This window comes from Pelophylax lessonae (assembly GCF_965119305.1).
Source record: "Pelophylax lessonae genome assembly, chromosome: 11".
Lineage (NCBI taxonomy): Eukaryota > Metazoa > Chordata > Amphibia > Anura > Ranidae > Pelophylax > Pelophylax lessonae.
Genome location: NC_138778.1, coordinates 61,619,536 through 61,643,385, shown reverse-complemented (window position 1 = coordinate 61,643,385; position 23,850 = coordinate 61,619,536).

Below are 23,850 nucleotides of genomic sequence, written 5' to 3'. Positions count from 1 at the left end.
GTGCAGAGAAAGTTCAGGTGTTAGTCAAGGACCTGAATGGGTGATGTTTAGGCCAAACTTATGCTCAGCCCAAATCGTTCAACAAATCCTATTGGTGCCTGAACACTGTAACCCCTCACAGTTACTCTTGCTGGGCCCAGGAATGGGCCTTGTTGTTAAAAATTAAAAAAAAAATTGAAATGACATGGACCTGTCATACAGGTGCAGAAAAATTGGGCCTTGGGTGTTGGCGGTGCCTGAACACTGTAACCGCTCACACTTACTCTTGCTGGGCGCATGAACGGACCCTGCTGTTAGAAATTTGATTTAAAAAAAATTGAAACTACATGCGCCTGTTAAACAGGTGCAGAAAAATTGGGCCTTGGCAGTTGGTGGTGCCTGATGACTGTAACCCCTCACAGTTACACTTCCTGGGTGCAGGAATGGGCCCTGCTGTTAAAAACTAGATAAAAAAAATGAAATTATATGCACCTGTCAAACAGGTGCAGAAAAATTGGGCCCTGGGTGTTGGTGGTGCCTGAACACTGTAACCCCTCACAGTTACTCTTGCTGGGTGCAGGAACAGGCCCTGCTGTTAAAAATGAGATTTAAAAAAATTTAAATTACATTCACCTGTCAAACAGGTGCAGAAAAATTAGACCCTTGGGTGTTGGTGGCGCCTGAACACTGTAACCCCTCACAGTTACTCTTACTGGGTGCAGGAACAGACTCTGCTGTTAAAAAAATAGGAAAATAAATTGAAATTACATGCACCTGTCAAACAAAATTGGGCCTTGGGTGTTGGTGGTGCCCTAAACCAAAAACATTGTTAGAAACTAGCATAATCAAAATTCAGGAATAGAATAGTAGTCTTTAAGGGATCCCAGATCCCTAGAAAATTCAATCAGTTACATCAGCATTAGGTGCTTGATAGCTACTGTTGATCCAGGACTGATTAATTTTGATAAATGTCAGCCAGTCAACAAAGTTTGTGGACAGACGCACTCTTTTATCTGTCAAAAAACCTCCAGCAGCACTGAATGTCTGTTTGGAAAGCACATTTGAAGCAGGACAGGCCAGTAGCACAATTGCATATGGAGCAAGTTCTGGCCAGTGGTCCATCCTCAAGACCCAGTAACCCAGTGGATACTCAGTTGGAAAGGTCTCCAAGTCTGCTCTTGCCCCTAGATAATCCTGCACCATATGATGCAGACACTGCCGATGGGTGCCTAAACCTAACAGCCCTGGGCACTGAGGAAAAAAGAATTGTTTAAAGGCATCAGTCACTTGTCCGTCTTCTCCACTGCTCCACCTTTGACCGAATTGAGCCTCAGAAGCACGTTGTTCAGGAAATGGTAACCTCCCAGTGTATGGAAAGATGTTACACAAATTTTTCTTCAAGGCATCCTCAAAATGTTTCATCCTCTGCTCCCTCTGCAAAGGCAGGATGAGCTCTGCAACTTTACACTTGTAATGTGGATCAAGAAGGGTTGCCAACCAGTAATGATCCCTCTCCTTGAAACCACGAATCCTCGGGTCCTTTCGCAGGCCTTGCAGAATTAGGGAGCCCATACAGCGTAAGTTTGAGGAGGCTTCTGAGTCCTCTGGGTAACTAAGGATGACATTACCAGGAGCAACCTCTCCCCAGCCACGTACAACTCTTGGGGTTTCTGGGGAATGAAAACCATCACTTGAAGACTGCTGTATGTTATCCTCTACATCCATGCTGCCACAATCCTCCTCCTCCTCCTACTCCTCTTCCTTCTGTGTGTTTTGTGGCCCCACAGAAATGGTATCTGCATAAAGGGGGCCTTGTCAGGAAAGGAAGTCCTCCTCTTTCTTCCACTGTTCTGCCTTTAGGGCTCTGTCCATGATTCCAGGAAGCGCGTGCTCCAGAAGGAAGACTAGAGGGATTGTGTCACTGATGCATCGTTGCTGCTCACCATCCTTATGGCCTCCTCAAATGGTGACAGGACTGTACATGCATCCTTTATTAGCAGCCACTGGCATGGGCAAAAGGAAGCCAAGCTCCCCTGAGCCTGTCCTTGTGCCATACTCACACAGGTACTCATACCTCTGCTGCATGTGCAGCCACTGCAGCATTGCAAATGTTGAGTTCCACCTGGTGGGCATGTCACAAATGAGGGGGTTGGTGGGCAGGTTTAATTCCCACTGAATGTTAGCCAGGGCAGCGTTGGCATTGTAGGACCGCCAGAAATGGCCACAGACTTTTCTGGCCATCCTCAGAAGATCTTGTAAGCCCGGGTACCTGTTCAAGAAACGGTGCACCACCAAATTCAGGACATGTGCCAAGCATGGAACAGGTGTCAAGTGTCCCTGTCGGAGGGCAGAGAGAAGGTTGGTGCCATTGTCGCATATGTAGCACTACTCCCTTGGGAGCTGCTGGTTACGGATTCCCCTGGGTTACCATTAGCAACGGCACGACAGTTCAACATTTTCCATGTGATTTTGGCTCAGTCAGGAAACAAGTCTAGGAGCTTTGGTTTTTGTGTTTTTATTGAGAACTTGGATGGGCGAAGGGAATGAGTGGGATACTCCAACTTGAACAACTATGCACAATTAGCTGGGACGACTGAATAATGCTGAGTGCGGCTAGGCTGCTGCTTCACCTTATAAAATAAAGTAAAACTGCGCTTCCAGAATTAGAAAAAAGCAGCCAGCATCAATTACCAGGTAGTAAAAATAGAAAATTGAAAAATAAAATGCAGCGCTTTAAAATAATAACAAATAGTCCATAATGAGTCCAGTTAGTAAACAGCAATTTCCACCTTCCAGTGTGCATGCAGTGAATAGACACAAGTGACCCAAATGGACAGGCACCTCCACCACATTTAAAGGACAGCCTCCTACCAGAAGTAGTGTGACCACTGCTTTCACAGTGGTCTAACAGCGCAAAGAGCAGATGTAAACTCCAATGGCCAAAGCAGTAACGCAGCGGATACACTTGACTCCTAAAGGATACGGGTGGCACAAAGGTGTCCAGAAATGTGGATAATCACATCATAAAGATAAAAGAAAATTAATGGTGCAGCATGTCTAACAATCCACGATTTATTTACACAAAAGAGATACACTCACCAATTAGTAAAAGGTATACAGCACAACATGAAAGAAATCTTCCGGTGATGCTGGAAACATCAGCAGATCTTCCTGGTTGGTGACGTCAGACGCAGAGGATTAGCTCCTCCTATGCGTTTCGTAGTAGAATACGTCGTCAGGGGGCGCCCCTGAACTTTTGGAAGTCAGCAGGGAGTGAGCAGTGCCCTGCACTTTAGGAGCTCTGTGGTGTGATGCAATAGGGTGCATCTTGGAGCACAAACGCAAGGGCAAGGACTGCAACCCATCAGTTGATTGATATAGTGCGGTGTGCAGCATCATCACTGTGCATCACCCAAGCAGCAGACAAGTGATGATGCAATCAGAGTATATAAGAGGCAGCAGTCTGCACATGTCTAAAATGGCTGACGACAGGAGGGCAAGGTAAGACCTTGACACAACCCTTCTGCATGTTGTGGTTCAATAACATGGCCAGCACCAGGAAAAAAGAAGCGTGCCCCGCCTGCAGAGGATGCACAATGTCCAAGACAACTACACTTCACGGTGGACACAGAGGCTGCTTGCTCTCTTTTAGTGGCCTGTGAGTGTCTGCCTCTCCATTTTTGGTTTTTTTTTTAATAACTTTTTATTATAGAGTGTGGGAAGAGAATATGGTGCTTGGATGCAATACTTTTGTGCTTGGTGCACTATAAACCTTTTTATTATAGTTTTTTTTTTAATAAAGAAAAAATTAATAAAGCCCAAAAAACAAAACCCCTGCTGACGCAGAAGGAATAGCGATGCAGAAGGAGGGACAGCAATTTTGCCCTAAATAATATTAGTGCTTCTGCGCCACAAAAAAAAGGAAAAACCCTGCTAACACAGAAAGAATGGCACCTGCGACACAGAAGGGGGGACAGTAATTATGCCCTAAATATTTATAATGCTGTTGCGCCACAAAAAAGAAAACCCCTGCTGACACAGAAGGAATGGCACCTGCAACGCAGAAGGGGGACAGCAATTATGCCCTAAATAATATTAGTGCTGCTGCGCTACAAAAAAGAAAAAAAAGAAAACCCCTGCTGATGCAGAAGAAATAGCACCTGCGACGAAGAAGGGGGAACAGTAATTATGCCCTAAATATTAATGCTGTTGCACCACAAAAAAAAAGAAAACCCCTGCTGATGCAGAAGGAATAGCACCTGCAATGCAGCAGGGGGGACAACAATTATGCTCTAAATATTATTAGTGCTGCTGTGCCACGAAAAAAAGGGGAAAAAAATACACTGCTGACACAGAAGAAATAGCACCTGCGATGCAGAAGGGGGGAAAGCAATTATGCCCTAAATATTATTAGTGCTTCTGTGCCATGAAGAAAAAGAAAACCCCTGCTGATGCAGAAGGAATGGCACCTGCAACGCAGAAGGGGGGACAGCAATTATGCCCTAAATATTATTAGTGCTTCTGTGCCACGAAGAAATAAAAAAACACTGCTGATGCAAACGGAATAGCACCTGCAACACAAAAGGGGGACAGCAATTATGCCCTAAATATTATTAGTGTTGCTGCACTACAAAAAAAAATTTAAATCACTGCTCACGCAGAAGGATTAGCATCTGCGACACAGAAGGGGGAGTACTAACAGTGCAGCAACAAAACCTGATGCTGCTGCTGCTGCAAAAAAATGAAAATAAAAGAAAAAAAAGTATATATATCAATAAAAATCATCAGTGGAGTGACACAGATGTGTTGTATACACCAACACTTCAGTGGCACCACTGCACTGTGTTACACAAGAATCACAGCACATCACTACACTGACTGGACTACACTATGTTACACAAGAATCAGCACAGCACTACACTGACTGCACTAAACTGACTGAAAGCACAATCCACTAACTACCTGCCTAATCTCCACTCCTAACACACTACACAGGGCTGCCGTGTAAGCAGCCTTATATAGTGTGGGGTGTGGACTTAGCCTCTGAGCCATGATTGGCTAAAGGCACCCTGCCTTTGGCCAATCAGGACTCTGACAGGACATTGTGCTATTATTGGCCAAAGCATACAGGTCAGGTGCATGCTTTGGCCAATCACAAGCACTTAATGCACTGCAATTGAGCAGTGCATTATGGGGCGCTCGTCGGCGGTTGAATTTCCCTCCGAGCGCCTCGGGTGTTTGTGTATTCAACTCGAAAATAAAGCCCCTCCCTATGAATCATTTTAAGCACAGCTTAAAACTTTTATTTTTTTTAAGGGTTGTGTATTTCCTTTATTTGCTAGCAGCTATGTTTGTGGTTTAGCGCTGATCTCACATATTGTAATAATTTTAGACTTGAGGCTGTTATCCAGTCGTCCTAGGCAACTCTGTCACAGCTCCAATCCAGGGTTGTAAGTTAAAGCTGGTCCTGCAGCAGTTGTGTTGCCACCACATCCACTGGTTCCAGAACCAACACAGCTAGTTCCTCTGCTCAATTACAGCAATAATTACCACAGTTGTCCCGGAATGGTTAGAGCAACCCCTGCTGGTCTCCCCCTGTTTTGAAAACCTGACAGTTCCAACCATTCCTTGCCCTAAAATAAGCTTTGACTCTATATACAGTATATATATATTAAAGCAACTGCAGTATGGGGTTCACAAGCTTCTGAAACAGCAAAAAAAACTTGTAGACTAGGAAGCCTGTAATGCTCACTCTTGTATAAGTGGTCAGGAATATAGCTAGCTAGTGTAGCCTCACCTATACCAACCTCCATTCCCATAAGACAGGCAGACCTGCCAGTAATACATTTCCCCAAGGACTTAATGCATGATGGTAGCATGAGAGACCGAGGAAAGATAGAACAAACAGTACCTGTAACACAGGGGGAATACAGATGTCAGCAAAGGGTGTAATTAGAAGGATGTGCAGAAGACAGTCCAGGCAACATGCATTGACAAGATCAGTAAATAGAAAGTGGTCAGTCCAGGTAGCAGGCAGAGACCTGGTTGGTAAATAGGCAAAGGGTTGGACCAGCCAGCAAGCAGGGACATAGCCACTACGCAGGCAGAGGGGTCAGTAAACAGCAGATCAGATATAGGCAATGATAGCTAGTCAGGTATGGAGGAAAACCTATAACAAGTAAGGCCAGTGTGGTTTCAATCAAGCACCAAGAGAAGGATAAACAGGACATTAAGGGAGGTGTAAGCAGAGGGCATTTCCTTGCAATTGAATGCCAAAAGGCTCAGCAGCAGCCATAGTGCCAGAATGCAGGAGACTATGACCAATAAGGAGCCAGAGTTGTGAGTGCATTGCCTGTGCAACAGGACACTGAGCAGCGTGGCCAGTCGTGTCAGTGGAAGTGTAAAATGTGCCAGGACACAGACTGACCGCATCATGCATTATGGCTGAGAGCAAAGGTGATGCAGGGAGCCCATTGGGAAAGGTAAATCTTTACAATATAACCTACCTGCCCCCAACCAGGAGCCACTGGCAAGTGTGGTAGAGTGTAAGTGTTGGAAGGCTTTGATTTGAGAATCAACAAATATGTGGGCATTAGTTACCCAGGGAGCTCTTTTGATTATTCCCTTTTCAGTGGACTGAGTAAATTCTTTCTCTCCATGAATCGACATCGGACAATAACTTAATTGTATAGTATGGAAATGAAGCAAGGATATATGGGAAGGTATCCACAAATTGGAAGGTAATTGGAGACAAAAGCCCACTTTTATTTACTTTCCTGCCAATTCTGTTGATTTACTTTGTAGCTAAGAGGACAAGCGATTAGAGTTGAGCGGACACCTGGATGTCCGTGTTCGGCGGGTTCGGCCGAACTTGAAAAAAAAGTCCGGGTCCGTGTCCCGGACTTTTGCCGAACTTTTCCCGGACACGAACCCCATTGAAGTCAATGGGGACCCGAAGCTTTCAGGCACTAAAATGGCTCTAAAACACCAATGAAAAGGGCTAGAGTGCTGCAAATGGCAGCAAAACGTAGTTAAGAGCATGACAAGTGCTCTGCAAACAAATGTGGATAGGGGAATAACTTAAAACAACCAAAAAAAACCCAGAAAAATAAAACAATGTTCTTCATCTCTGAAGGACGAGGCCCATATGGAGTAGGAGGGAGGTTGAGGTGGTGGTGGATGTGGCGGTGTCATAGGCGTGCGCACAGGGTGTGCCGGGTGTACATGGGCACACCCTAATCACCTAGGGCACATAGCATTATCGCTCTATTTGCCAGTGTGGAGATGGGAAAGATCTCCCTCGGACCTGCTCTGCTCTATTTCACTTTGCCAGCAGGGAGAGTAATGTATCGGGGCCATGTACATGTAGGCAAACACATGCATGTGTATTTAAACTTTGGGGTGCACACCCTAATGCAAAAAGGCTGCGCACACCTATGGGCGGTGTAGGTGGAAGCGGCGGTGGAGGAGGGGAGGACGAGGTAGCCAACACTTCTTTTTTTCAGAAATTTTAAATGAGGGTACACCCCAAAAGAGTGAGAAAGAGCAAAAATAGAACAATGGCTGGGTAAGGTCGGTATCCATCGCTATTCTGCACAAGGTACGGAAAAGTCCCGTGGGATCCATGCCTGGTTCATTTTAATGAACGTGAGCTTGTCCACATTGTCTCTGGACAGGCGGCTGCGCTTGTCTGTGATAACGCCCCCAGCCGTGCTAAATACCCGTTCAGATAATACACTGGCTGCAGGGCACGCCAGCACCTCCAAAGGTTTTTATTGAATAGCGGAATAGAAAATATTATCAAAAAAAAGGTGTATGTATCTCACACGTACAGACCCAGACTAGGCCCCAATTACTATTTTTTGTACCCCCAAAGGCAGGATGAGGAGTAGGAGGAGTTCGGAACAGGCAGCACCCTCAAATCCTCAGAAGTATGAGATGCACCCCAAAAATTGGAAAGGTGTATCTCACACGTACCGACACAGACTATCCCGCAATTTAATTGTTTATACCCAAAGGTTTTTATTGAATAGCGGAATAGAAAATATTATCAAAAAAAAGGTGTATGTATCTCACACGTACAGACCCAGACTAGGCCCCAATTACTATTTTTTGTACCCCCAAAGGCAGGATGAGGAGTAGGAGGAGTTCGGAACAGGCAGCACCCTCAAATCCTTGGGAAGTATGAGATGCACCTCAAAAATTGGAAAGGTGTATCTCACACGTACCAACACAGACTATCCCGCAATTTAATTGGTTATACCCAAAGGTTTTTATTGAATAGCGGAATAGAAAATATGATATAAAATTGGTGTGATTTATCAATAGCACATGTGAACAGCAGTGTCTTATATCAGTCAGCTCTGCTGCAGGCTATGGAGGGAAAAAAAAAAGTATTTTCTATCAGTCACTGTGTGCAGCGTTTTTCCTTCAGTGCTGCTGTGCTGACTGTGATAATACACTGCTGTGTTGACATGTGCTATTATTGAGTGATTTCAAAAGTTATACTTTTGCCCACTGAGGAGGAGGGAGAAAAGTCTTTTTCATCAGTCACTGTGTGCAGCGTTTTTCCTTCAGTGCTGCTGTGCTGACTGTGATAATACACTGCTGTGTTCACATGTGCTATTATTGAGTGATTTCAAAAGTTATACACTTTTTTCTATTCCACTATTCAATATACAGCCTTGGGTTAAAAAAATTAAATTGTGGCATAGTCTGTACTAATCTAGTTAAAAATTACAAACTTAAAAGGGGAATTTTCTCCCTCCTCCTCAGTGGGCAAAAAGATGTGGACCACTGACACCTGCCTATCTCCAGCCTCTCCCTAAAAGGATTGATAAGATCGGTCACTGCAAACCCCCCCCCCCCCCCCCACACAGCAAAATCGATTGTAGAACACTGACCCTAAAAATCAGCAGCCTCGCCCTAAAATGCCCTACAACTCGCCCTGCCTAAAACACTCCGACCTGTCCCTCAATTCTATCCGGACACAAATGATTTTTGCCTGTCTGTCCCTAATCAGCAGCCAGCACGATGTGTGCTCTGTCCCTGAACTACAGCATAATGACGCAGCGGCGCTGGGTCTCGAACTTATAAAGACTTGGTCACATGCTTCAGATGGCCAATCACAGCTACTAATACATTTGTAGGCATGGCTGGGATGGCTTAAGGCACACCAGTTAAACGCTTGTTGATTGACTGTTGAAAGCCCGCCCTGAAAAGCGCGCCAATGCATACAAAACCCGGAAATAAAATGACCGAACACAGATTTTTACCCGAACATACAGTAAAGTTTTCGGGTCCCTGTTCGGGTAACAAAAATCCAATTATTCGGTACGAACACGAATAATACAGTCCATGTTTGCTCAACCCTATTCATATTTCATCTACACTCTCACACAAGTGAATTTGATCAAGTCCCCTCAGCAGGCCCTATTGGGCAGGAAGGTGGACGCAGCCACTAGAGCGCAGAGGCGGCTCATTATGTTCATATTTACTGCAGCGAAAATAACGATAGCGAGATCCTGGAAGTCTCCTACTATACCATTTGAGCAGCTTAGGCACAAACTGAACTGGATCATGGTTAACGAGCGCTTAACAGCTCAATTGGAAGACAAAATGCGCGGGTTTGACAAGGTATGGGAATCGTGGATTAACTATCTCACGGGGGGTGCCTGAGAGATTCGGGTGGGTCTGGGGGCGGGGCGCGGGGTCGGGTTCGATTCTACTTCTTCTTTCTTCTTTTCTCTTTTCCTCCTTTCTTCTCTAGGCTCTCTTTCCACTTTTCTCTCTGTACAGCTTTACACCACTGCTTATACGAGGTTTTCAGTGGTAACGACACATAACGGCTTTGATACTTCTGTTCCCGGCTTCAGGCTAGGGCAGGAGTCTGCAGGGTCAATATCTTACCATTAGCCCTGGGATTTGAATTGAGAGGGGCCAAATATTTGGGTTAGCAGGACCTATCTATCCATAGTAATGGTCTCTCCTGGTACCTTATGGTTCTTGTTTTCTGTTACCTAGGTTATAGGCCTTTACCATGTTACTGTGTTGACCTCCTAGGGCCGTGTTGGCTGATGTTTGATACTGATGTACCACTGCTCACAGTTATATTGCATTGATTTTATGTGTATTTTGTAAAATTTTCAATAAAAATCATTGAAAATAGAAAAAAAAACTTACGGTTACAACAAAAATGGGACAAAATATACTACAAAAACGGCTTAAATACAAATGCTTACAAGAAGATTGAGAATAGTTATAAAACAAAATAGTTACCCCTGAAAACAGAAAAAAAAACTCAAGGACAGATGGGTTGGATATATCTATCTATCTATCTATCTATCTATCTATCTATCTATCTATCTATCTATCTATCTATCTATCTATCTATCTATCTATCTATCTATCTATCTATCTATCTATCTATCTATCTATCTATCTATCTATCTATCTATCTATCTATCTATCTATCTATCTATCTATCTATCTATCTATCTATCTATCTCAAGGACAGATGGGTTGGATATATCTATCTATCTATATGCTAAATTTGAACAAAAATACAAACAAGGTTAGCGAGAAAACAACCGCAATAATCTTGTAAAACCCTCCCTAAATGCTGAATTTCAATTAAAATGAAGAAACCCCACCTAAACCCGGAATACAGTACAAAAATCACATAATAACTCTATAACAAAGTTGCCCCTTTAAAAAAAAAAAAAAATGTTTAGAAATTCAAACACTAAAAAAAGGAAACAGAAATGGCGGTGTGGTAAAACTCAAGATGGCGGCTTAGCCATGTGGGTTTCAACACCACCAAACAAAATGGGGATGTAGAACCCAAAATGGCCACGACACAAAGGAAATTGTGTTACAACCACATGGGTCTCAATGCTAAAACAAGATGGCGGCCAAACACGAGGTTGGCACAAAATGGTGGCACTGAGAACCACCAGCCACAATAGAGGTACGTAAAAACAAAAAAAGGTAGAGCAAACACGTGTTTCTTAGTATGAAAACAAAAAGATGATACTAAAAAAAGTAAAAAACTGAATTTACGATCAACCGGATTCAAAATATAGACAATAACTATCCTCACGGAATACTGATTTTCAGTTGCGCGAAGCAATCTATTACTTAAAACAGGAACTCGGTATAAAATCGGGATATTGGTGCTAAGCTCAAACTTTAGCATCTAAAACAACCACCAGTTTCACTAATAAACGAGTTGCCGCCAAAAACCAATTTCAGCGCACACACAAACCGATTGCTATACTAAAACGCTGTATCTGCCGCCAAAACCAACACCGCCTGATAATCTATTGTTACCTTATCGAACGAAACTGATATTACAACAGAGATGCTGAAAAGGAAAATATAACACATATATCCCAACCCCATGTAAAACCCCTTTAGGTTGTATTACCGGGAACCTATAGAGGACTGCGGTATAGGTTTCTCCCCCGATTAATAGACCGATCCGCAGCCACAAATATCAATACAAAATACCCCTTCATGATACAAAAGAGCGAAAGCTACAAAATACAAGGCCCTTTTGCTAAGCCGCGTTTCTAACTTCCACAGCAGACAAAGAAAGTAAGCTTTGGTCTAAAGCAACAAATTTTCAAAAACTGAAGTGAAGTGTCTTACCACAAACGGCCGTCCTTTGTTGCACCAGACCCAACTCACTCCCCCCCTTTTTTTCCACTGTGACGTTAGAAACCTTCGGTTAGAACTTACTGGCTCGCCATTACTGTGGTGGAAATGAATGGGGTCTGGCGCATAGAAATTTGCTCGGTGCGCGGAGAACTTCACTGTGCTGAAAAGCGCACTTGCGGATAATAACCACTTCTGGACCAGAAGGTTTTACCCACTTAATGACCAGGCCATGCGATTTGGCACTGCGTTACTTTAACCACATAACGACCGCCCACCGCAGATATACTCCTGCAGGCAGCCGCTGCTGGGCAAAGTGACGTAGGGGTACGTCACTCGCTCAGCCGCCTGTAGGGGGCGAGCGCACACCGCCGGAGGCGCGTTCCCGTCCCTGCTTGTTTACAGGCATCCCCGCGCGAGTGACCGGCGGCTCCGATGTCCGTCGGGCACTCACGATCTCCTGCAGGACAGGGAGAAAGGCAGGCGACTGATGTAAACACAGCCGCCTGTCATTCTTCCTGATGTAAGCACAAAGGCTATGCGATCCTGCTATGTAGGATCGTATGTCTCTGTGATTACATCACAAGCCACGCCCCTTCACAGTTAGAATCACGCCCCTAGGGACACACTTAACCCCTTGATCACCAATAAAGTTAACCCCTTCCCTGCCAGTGTCATTTTGACAGTAACAGTGCATATTTATAGCACTGATTACTGTAGTAATGTCACTGGTACTCCCAAAAGTGTCAAAAATGTCAGTCAAGGGTCCGATCTGTCCGCCGCAATGTCGCAGTCCCGCAAAAAAAAAAATCGCAGATCACCACCATTACTAGTTAAAAAAAAACAATAAAAATGACATAAATCTTTCCCGTAGTTAGTAAACGCAATAACTTTTGCGCAAACCAATCAAAATACGCTTATTGCGATTTTTTTTACCTAACATATGTAGCAGAAAACAAATTGGTTTGCAATGTTAAAAACTTTTGATTTTTACATTTTTTTTGAGAATTTCATATAAAAAATGTGAAAAATATTATTTTTTCAAAATTGTTGCTCTTTTTTTGTTTATAGCGCAAAAAGTAAAAATCGCACAGGTGATCAAATACCACCAAAAGAAAGCTCTGTTTGTGGGGAAAAAAAAGATGTCAATTTTATTTGGGTACAGTGTCGCACGACCACGCAATTATCCGTTAAAGTCACGCAGTGCCGAATCGCAAAATAGGGCCTGGTCTTTGAGCAGCCAAATCTTCTGGGGGTTAAGTAACAATTGCGTGGTGGTGCGACGCTGTACCTAAATAAAATTGATGTCTTTTTTCCCACAAATAGAGTTTCTTTCGGTGGTATTTGATCACCTGTGCGATTTTTATTTTTTTGCGCTATGAACTAAAATAGAGCGACAATTCTGAAAAAAAAATTAATATTTTTCATTTTCTGCTATATAACATTCCCAAAAAAATAAAATTAAAATCACATTTTTCATCATTTTAAGCCAATTTGTATTCTGCTTTTATTGGTTAAAAAACAATCCAAAAAATAAGCGTATTTTGATTTTGGTTTCGCAAAATTTATTGCGTCTGCAAACAAAGGGATAGATTTATGGCATTTTTTTTTTTTTTTTTAGTAATGGCGGCGATTAGCGATTTTTTAACAGGACTGCGACATTGCAGCCGACAGATCGGACCCGTAACTGACATTGAGAGGGAAAGCTGGTCTGCGGAGTCGTTCTGTCAGAGATTAACACAAGGTTCTTGTGTTCCTCCTATTTAGCATCACAGGACTCTGCGTTGATCCAACAAGCCCACCCCCCTCACAGTTAGAAAACACCCCTTAGGCTCACATTTAACCCTTTGGTCGCCACTGACATTAACCCTTTCCCTGCCAGTGTCATTAGTACAGTGACAGTGCATATTTTTTAGCACAGATTACTGTATTAATGTCACTGGTCCCCCCCCCCCCAAAAAAGTGTCAAAAATGTCAGTTAGGGGTCCGATCTGTCCGTCACAATGTCGCAGTCCCGCTAAAAATCCCTGATTGCTGCCATTCCTAGTAAAAAATAAATAAAAATATCATAAATATGTCCCTAGTTTGTAGATGTGATAACTTTTGTGCAAATCAATCAATATACACTTATTGGGATTTTTTTTTGCCAAAAATCTGTAGCAGAATACAAATTGGCCTAAAATGTTAAAAAATTTTGATTTTTACATTTTTTTTGGGGATGTCATATAGCAGAATGTGAAAAATGTTGTTTTTTTTCCAAAATTGTCACTTTTTTTTGTTTGTAGCGCAAAAAATAAAAATCGCACAGGTGATCAAATACCACCAAAAGAAACCTCTATTTGTGGGAAGAAAAGGACATCAATTTTATTTGGGTACAGCATCGCCCGACTGCGCAATTGTCCGTTTAAGTAATGCAGTGCCGAATCGCAAAATAGGGCCTGGTCATTAACCACTTGCCGACCGCTCACATGGAACGTACTGCGGGAAAGTGTCTCGTTATCGTCCAGCGACATAGACCTACGTCACTGGACTCCTCCCCTTGTGGGCGGCGCTCGCTCCCGCTGTATTCAGACACAGTAGGAGTCGGGCCAGGGGAGGAGCAGCGGTGATCACCGCCGCTCTTCCCCGATCGTCGGGGATCGAGTGAGGAGATCCGCCCACTTGTGTAAACAAAGCGGGTGGATCTCCTCTGTGACAGACAGTCACATATAACAGGATTAAGCATAGCTGAACCTGCGATCTGTGTCTGTGTCACACAGTCCCCTCCCCCCACACACGTCAGTAAGCATGAGGCATACATTAACCCCTTGATCACCAATAAAAGTTAACCCCTTCCCTGCCAGTCTCATTATTACAGTAACAGTGCATATTTATAGCACTGATTACTGTAGTAATGTCACTGGTATCCCCAAAAGTGTCAAAAATGTCAGTCCGATCTGTCCGCCGCAATGTCGCAGTACCGCAAAAAAAATCGCAGATCGCCGCCATTACTAGTTAAAAAAAAAAACAATAAAAATGACATAAATTTCCCGTAGTTAGTAGCTGCGATAACTTTTGCGCAAACCAATCAAAATACGCTTATTGAGATTTTTTACCAAAAATATGTAGCAGAAAACATATTGGCCTAAAATGTTAAAAAATTTTGATTTTTACATTTTTTTGGGGGGGAATTTCATATAAAAAAATGTGAAAAATATTGTTATTTTTTCAAAATTGTCACTCTTTTTTTGTTTATAGCGCAAAAAGTAAAAATCGCACAGGTGATCAAATACCACCAAAAGAAAGCTCTATTTGTGGGGAAAAAAGGACATAAATTTAATTTGGGTACAGCTTCGCACGACTGCGCAATTGTCCGTTAAAGTAACGCAGTGCTGAATCGCAAAATAGGGCCTGGTCTTTGAGCAGCCAAATCTTCCGGGGCTTAAGTGGTTAAGTAACAATTGCGTGGTGGTGCGACGCTGTACCTAAATAAAATTGATGTCTTTTTCCCCACAAATAGAGTTTCTTTCGGTGGTATTTGATCACCTGTGCGATTTTTATTTTTTTGCGCTATGAATAGAGTTGAGCGGACACCTGGATGTCCATGTTCGGCGGGTTCGGCCGAACTTGAAAAAAAAGTCTGGGTCCGTGTCCCGGACTTTTGCCGAACTTTTCCCGGACACCGAACCCCATTGAAGTCAATGGGGACCCAAACTTTCAGGCACTAAAATGGCTCTAAAACACCAATGGAAAGGGCTAGAGTGCTGCAAATGGCAGCAAAACAAAGTTAAGAGCATGGCAAGTGCTCTGCAAACAAATGTGGATAGGGAAATAACTTAAAACAACCAAAAAAAAAAAAACAGAAAAATAAAACAATGTTCTTCATCTCTGAAGGATGAGGACCATATGGAGTAGGAGGGAGGTTGAGGTGGTGGTGGATGTGGCGGTGTCATAGCATGCGCACAGGGTGTGCCGGGTGTACCTGGGCACACCCTAATCACCTAGGGCACATTAGCATTATCGCTCTGTTTGCCAGTGAGAAGATGGGAAAGATCTCCCTGGGACCTGCTCTGCTCTATTTCACTTTGCCAGCAGGGAGAGTAATGTATCGGGGCCATGTACATGTAGGCAAACACATGCACGTGTATTTAAACTTTGGGGTGCACACCCTAATGCAATAGGCTGCGCACACCTATGGGCGGTGTAGGTGGAAGCGGCGGTGGAGGAGGACCAGGGCCGGATTAAGAGCATCATGGGCTTGGTGCTGAGGATTTTGAAGGGCCTTAAGGGCCGTGCCTTGGCATGCACCCAGAGGAGGAAGGGTGCAGCCATGCATGCCTAATTCAACATGGGATGCTGTCTCTGAAGCCCATAAACACATCCATGCATCGGCAACTGTCCATCCTTGTCCGGCCTTCGTGCTGTGTGGGGAGGTTCTGAGGGAGCTGCCTGGGGAAGCGAGCATAGAAGCCAGACTTCTGTGTTTACAAGTGACAGAAGAGCGGTAACAGTGAATATGGCCAACCCGGGGCCTATATTAAGGTAGGGGCCTGGAGCTGCAGCTCCAATAGCCCCTATGTTAATCTGGCCCTGAGGAGGACGAGGTAGCCAACACTGCTTTTTTTCAGAAATTTTAAATGAGGGTACACCCCAAAAGAGTGAGAAAGAGCAAAAATAGAACAATTGCTGGGTAAGGTCGGTATCCATCGCTATTCTGCACAAGGTACGGAAAAGTCCAGTGGGATCCATGCCTGCTTCATTTTAATGAACGTGAGCTTGTCCACATTGTCTCTGGACAGGCGGCTGCGCTTGTCTGTGACAACGTCCCCAGCCGTGCTAAATACCCGTTCAGATAATACACTGGCTGCAGGGCACGCCAGCACCTCCAAAGGTTTTTATTGAATAGCGGAATAGAAAATATTATCAAAAAAAAGGTGTATGTATCTCACACGTACAGACCCAGACTAGGCCCCAATTACTATTTTTTGTTCCCCCAAAGGCAGGATGAGGAGTAGGAGGAGTTCGGAACAGGCAGCACCCTCAAATCCTCGGAAGTATGAGATGCACCCCAAAAATTGGAAAGGTGTATCTCACACATACCAACACAGACTATCCCGCAATTTAATTGTTTATACCCAAAGGTTTTTATTGAATAGCGGAATAGAAAATATTATCAAAAAAAAGGTGTATGTATCTCACACGTACAGAACCAGACTAGGCCCCAATTACTATTTTTTGTACCCCCAAAGGCAGGATGAGGAGTAGGAGGAGTTCGGAACAGGCAGCACCCTCAAATCCTCGGAAGTATGAGATGCACCCCAAAAATTGGAAAGGCGTATCTCACACGTACCGACACAGACTATCCCGCAATTTAATTGTTTATACCCAAAGGTTTTTATTGAATAGCGGAATAGAAAATATTATCAAAAAAAAGGTGTATGTATCTCACACGTACAGAACCAGACTAGGACCCAATTACAATTTTTTGTAACCCCAAAGGCAGGATGAGGAGTAGGAGGAGTTTGGAACAGGCAGCACCCTCAAATCCTCGGAAGTTTGAGATGCACCCCAAAAATTGGAAAGGTGTATCTCACACGTACCGACACAGACTATCCCGCAATTTAATTGTTTATACCCAAAGGTTTTTATTGAATAGCAAAATAGAAAATATTATAAAAAAAAAGGTGTATGTATCGCACACGTACAGAACCAGACTAGGCCCCAATTACTATTTTTTGTACCCCCAAAGGCAGGATGAGGAGTAGGAGGAGTTCGGAACAGGCAGCACCCTCAAATCCTCGGAAGTATGAGATGCACCCCAAAAATTGGAAAGGTGTATATCACACATACCAACACAGACTATCCCGCAATTGAATTGTTTATACCCAAAGGTTTTTATTGAATAGCGGAATAGAAAATATGATATAAAATTGGTGTGATTTATCAATAGCACATGTGAACAGCAGTGTCTTATATCAGTCAGCTCTGCTGCAGGCTATGGAGGGGAAAAAAAAAAAATTCCCCTTTTAAGTTTGTAATTTTTAACTAGATTTGTACAGACTATGCCACAATTTAATTTTTTTAACCCAAGGGTGTATATTGAATAGTGGAAAAGAAAAAAGTGTATAACTTTTGAAATCACTCAATAATAGCACATGTGAACACAGCAGTGTATTATCACAGTCAGCACAGCAGCACTGAAGGAAAAACGCTGCACACAGTGACTGATGAAAAAGACTTTTCTCCCTCCTCCTCAGTGGGCAAAAAAGATTGTTTTCACTGCACCCCACACACAGCAAAATCGATGTGGACCACTGACACCTGCCTATCTCCAGCCTCTCCCTAAAAGGATTGATAAGATCGGTCACTGCAAACCCCCCCCCCCCCCCACACAGCAAAATCGATTGTAGAACACTGACCCTAAAAATCAGCAGCCTCGCCCTAAAATGCCCTACAACTTGCCCTGCCTAAAACACTCCAACCTGTCCCTCAATTCTATCCGGACACAAATGATTTTTGCCTGTCTGTCCCTAATCAGCAGCCAGCACGATGTGTGCTCTGTCCCTGAACTACAGCATAATGACGCAGCGGCGATGGGTCTCGAACTTATAAAGACTTGATCACATGCTTCAGATGGCCAATCACAGCTACTAATACATTTGTAAGCATGGCTGGGATGGCTTAAGGCACCCCAGTTAAACGCTTGTTGATTGGCTGTTGAAAGCCCGCCATGAAAAGCGCGCCAATGCATACAAAACCCGGAAATAAAATGACCGAACACGGATTTTTACCCAAACATACAGTAGAGTTTTCGGGTCCGTGTTCGGTTAACAAAAATCCAATTATTCGGTACGAACACAAATAATACAGTCCGTGTTCGCTCAACCCTACAAGCGATCAGTGGCAGTATTTTGCATTAGCGAGGCTGTCGGGGACAAACTTGTACAAATCTTCATATGGTAGACTCAACCTGTGATGTGGTGGATGACAGGTTGGAGAACACGTACTGAGGTGTTAACTGTACACTAAAGAAGTAAGAGCAACTGGAGGACGAGTGTGTCTTGCTCAATACAAATTCACCCAAGATAGAAACAAGGCCAATTGACCATTCCAATTGTTTTATGGAGACAAAACAGGGAATTTCAAAGGAATGGGTAGGTGCATTCATTCTGGCTATTCGTCTGCGGGTGATAAGCAGAAGAAAAGGAGAAATTGATGCCAAGCATTAAACAGTGCTTTCTAAAACCTGGACAAAATTTGAGAGTCAAAATCAGAGACAATATCAGATGAAAAGCCTAAATTCTGAAAATTTCCTTTGATGAAAAGTGAAACAAACTGATTGCCAGTAGGGAGCTGGGAAAGAGGAAGCTTGGAAGAAATGTAATATCTAACTGTAACGTTCAACAGTGAGCAAAATGGTGGTATTAGCCTAAGCTGCAGGGAGACTCTGTGTTACTTACTACAGACCCCAGAATTCTGTGCTATTACTGACTTCTAAAATCTGCATTTCTTACTACTGCCCCCCTGCTTTCTACATTACTTACTACTGACTAGGGATGCACCGATACCACTTTTGTAACACAGAGTACGAGTACCAGGGGAGGGCTGGCAGCCTTAGGCCTGGGGGGGCAAGCCCAATCAAGTGGCCCATTGAACCATCAAATCAGCTCACCATCCATGCCCACCTGGTTTCATAACTGATATTGATGTTATGAATCAAGACAAACATAATGCAATGTGGTAACATAATTTCATTTTAATAGCAAAAAAGGAGGTTTAACAAAAATACATGACATCATGCCAGGCGGGGACTAGGAAGCTCCTGTCGGATGGAGATCACTCTGCCTGACAGGGAAGTGACCATGTTAGTATTGTGCCAGCCGGGTACAGGAGCGTACTCTACACACTCATACCGTGCCGCTGCAGCTCTGCAAATATTACATTGTGTAGCAGCGACCGGCAGCTGTATACAGTGTCTGGCCCCTTCATTTGTCCAGCCCTGAGTGCGGCCTTTTTACCCAGCATCAGAGTGGCCCAGGGGGCAATTGCCACCCAGCCCCCCTTCCCAGTCCTCCCCTGACGAGTACTAATACGTTTTTGCAAGTAAACGCTGATATCAGTTACGGTTTGGGAGGGGGAGGGGTTGTTAGGGAGTTGGGTGAGGGCTGGGGTGAGGGCAGGGGGGGGGGGGTAGAGGGGTAAGTATGGGCAGGGTAGTTGAGGGTGGGGGTGAAACATGGATTGTGGGGTGGAATAATTGGGAGGGAAATGGCTGTAATTGCTGGGAGAAGAGGATGGGGGCAAGAGAGCACAGTAAAGGGCATTAGGAGGACATGGTACAGGGCATTAGGAAGGCACAGTACAGACCCCCCTCCATCAGTATAGACCCCCCCCTCAGTGCAGACCCCCCTCCACCAGTATAGACTCTCCTTCTTCAGTATAGACCCCCCCCCCATAGTGCTGACCACGCTCTCCGCTTGTGCTAGGAGGGAGATGGGTGTTTGGATATGTGCTAGGTGCTATGGGAGCAGATTTTAAATCCAACCCCCACTTCTAGCATAAGACCTTCCTCTCCCCTCCCATAGCATCCCCAAGCACATGTCCTCTTAACCCCCACCCCCTCATCACTCCTCCATCATTTTTAAGTTGGCCCCCTTCCTGGTCACTGCCTGTCTCTGTCCCCCTCCTCTGTCCATTTAGATTGCAATAAACTGTAGAGACCACAGAACAGCGCAGGATTTGCACAGTGGTGTGGTTTCCTCCTCCTTTGTAGATGTAAACAGAGAGGTGGTGGAGGCGGCTTCGGTCTGCTCTGCTACGCTGTGTGAGACAGCTGGCGAGAGACGCAGATCAGTGTAGGGGTGTGGTGTTAGCAGTGCTGCTGCCCACAGGTGTCACCCCTCTGGCGGGTGTCACCCGGGTGCAGCCCACACGCCCCTAGCGATGCCACTGTAGTCCCACCCCCCAGTTGACGTCACTTTTGGTATCGGTTTCCGGTATCGGAGCATTTTCGTGAGTACCAATACTCACGAAATTGCCCAGTATCGGTATCAGTATCGGTGTAACCCTACTACTGACCTCAAAAATCAGTATTTCTTACTACTTCCCCCCTGCTCTCTACATTACTTACTACTGACCCTCTGTGCTAGGACAAGGGTATCCAGCGCCCAGGACAAAGATGGCAAACTGGGCCCCCTTTCCTGTCCTGGTATGTACTAGTTCACACCTCATTGTGGCATCTGCTGGGAACAAAGGCAGCTTCTATGTCTTCCCTCTCTGTTTATGTGATATGCCACATGACAAGGGGAGACAGGAAGAAGGCCAGTGTGCCCACCCCCTCCCTAGCAGAACTGCATACCTCCTACCTGTCCCGTCCAGGGATTTCAAGTAAATCCCGGTGTCCAGAGAATCTGGGCTGAATCCCGAAGTGGAGCCAAGTCCATCAAACAAGTTCCACCTGGCAGGTGCGTGCGGCGCTGCACCTAGCAAGGATGAGACTGATACGTCCATGCCCAGCCATCCCCAGATACGTCCAGTCTCACCTCCTGCCTGGCCGCTCGTCCACATGCAGAATGGGAGAGGAGGGAGGCTACCTCCCCCCATGTCCCCCGGTGTGCAGCCAATGCTGTGCTGTGAGGGGGTTGTGTGGGTGGGAATTTTGAAGCAGTATACATAATGTCACTGCCTGAGCCTCTGAGTGAACACAGATGGTAACTGGACTAACCTCTCTCTCTCTTGCTTCCTTCTAATCCTTCGTCTCACATAATATAGGGATTCTTCGATGTGCCATAGTAGTCCTGCCTTCCATGTGCCATAGTGATCCTTCTTACCTGCCTTCCATGTGCCATAGTGATCCTTCCTGCCTTCCATGTGCCACAGTGATCTTTCTTGCCCTCCATGTGCCATAGTGATCCTTCCTGTCTTCCATATACCATAGTGATCCTTCCTGCCTTCCATGTGCCATAGTGTTCCTTCTGGCCTTCCATGTGCCATAGTGATCCTCCCGGCCTTCCATGTGCCATAGCAATCATTCTGCCTTGCATATACCACAGGGATTCTTCCTGCCTTCCATGTACCATAGTGATCCTTCCTGCCTTCCAGGTGTCATAGTGATCCTTCCCGGCCTTCCATGTGCCATAGTGATTCATCATGTCTTCCATATACCTTAGGGGTCCATCCTGCCTTTCATATGCCATAGAGATCCTTCCTGCCTTCTATGTGCCATAGTGATACCTTCTGCCTCCATATATCATAGTGATCCTTCCTTCCTTCCATGTACCATAGTGATCCTTCCTCCCTACCATGTACCATAGTGATTCCTCCTTCCTTTCTTCCATGTACCATAGTGACCCTTCCTGCTTTCCATGTGTCATATTGATCCTTCCGGCCTTCCATGTACAGTGTCTCACAAAAGTGAGTACACCCCTCACATTTTTGTAAATATTTTTGTATATCTTTTCATGTGACAACACTGAAGAAATGACACTTTGCTACAATGTAAATTAGGGAGTGTACAGCTTGTATAACAGAGTAAATTTGCTATCCTAGCCCTTTTGTCTGTAGGGCTGCTGACCAGACATTGTCTCTCTCACCTAGATAGGTGCTAGGTTAAAAGCATTGTTGCTCCATTCTGCTTATCAGGGGAGCCTGATCTGTTAGTTATGCCTGTTACATGTGTCCAGGTGTGAATCATTTGGTCTGAGGGAGTGTCCCCACTGTATCCTATAGGGGAGCCTGTTGGACAGTGGAGGAGACCTGGCCAGTGACAAACAGGCTTTTGTGGCAGTCCGAGTGGGAAGGCACCACTGCAGTGCATCCTGGGATTGACCATAAAAGCCAAGGGCACATGTGACAGGGCATCTTTGGCGGGAAGCAGAGTCCCAGGAGGAGGGTGACGGCGGTCTCGCCTTTTGCTGTCTGAAGAAGGTGGTCACTGGCAGTCGACCTAGTGGACCAGGTGTGGAGCTGAGCCTAAAGGATCCTTGAAAGCCGACGGTGGAGTTGCGGACTGAGTCCTCTGGGAAAAACAGTGTCCGTGAGTACCAGGGGGCTTGACAAGGGGTCTGCCTAGGAAAGGGGACCACTCAAGGGAAGTCAGAGGATGGACAGTCAGCTCACACGGTTAGCAAGAGTAAAAGGGGGTGCCAAACGTGACCCTGAAGAGTAAGGGAAAAGGGGGTACCAAACAGGGCCCTGAAGAGTGATTCACTGTATAGTTTGCTTATCTTTTACTTCACTACTGTGGCAAGGTGAAGCAGCAGCCTTGCCGCATTCAACATAGCCAGAAGTCCTCAAGTTGTGCATAGTTCATCTAGTTGGAGTATTCCAATCAACCCTTCTCCCATTCCAAGTTCTACAATAAACATCAAAAACCAAATTCCCTAGACTGTTTTCTGACTGAGCCAAGAACCAAAAGTACTAAGGATCTGCATGTTGTTGCTATGGGTAACCCAGGGGAACCCACTTCAAACAGCTCCCAACATTTGGGTGCTTGTCTGTGATATCGCCCAGGGTTACCGGCCCAGTTGCTAATGGCAACGGCCAAAGAAAATCTGTGAAAATGTCATTTTTATTCTCAAGAACTGTGTTCTAATGCACAAGACAAGTGTGAGGCCTGCTCTACAGGAGACAGGGAGAGTGGGATGAAGATAAAATTGCACAATAATGGTTGCTCATGGCAACAGGAGAATTCCTTTCAGAATCGCAAGCTGTTTGTTCCCGCAATGTGCTGGAAGGCGGGAGAAATGCATCTTTCTGTGAACATGGACTGTGTCTGCCTAACAGTAAATGGTGCAAGTGTGGACGGAGAAAATGGCAGCCCAGGGCACGCGGATCGGTGTACCGGGTGCCATGTGTGTGCCAGAGCTATACAGAAAAGTGTCGGCCGTGCATATAATGACAGCGGGACATTTTTCATAAGCAGTATGGGGAACCTTGCTTGTACATGTGCTATGAAAATAAATATTGGCCGTGCATATGACAGCGGGACAATTTTACGGACTAGCAAAGAGGGTCAGCTGGTTTAGAGTGATGAAGGCGCAGTTGGAGCCCTGTTACAAGTAAGAAGAGCGGATGCGTGCAAGCTGAGAGGCACAGTCCGCTTTGCAGTGACTTCCATGCCGGATGAGCTGAGAGAGAGTGGTTACTGTACCGCGCGGGAAAGCGAGCGCTGAAATGTTCTGCCCAGCAGGAGGAGCCACCGCCAACCTGAAGATGTGGGCGGAGACGCCGCTC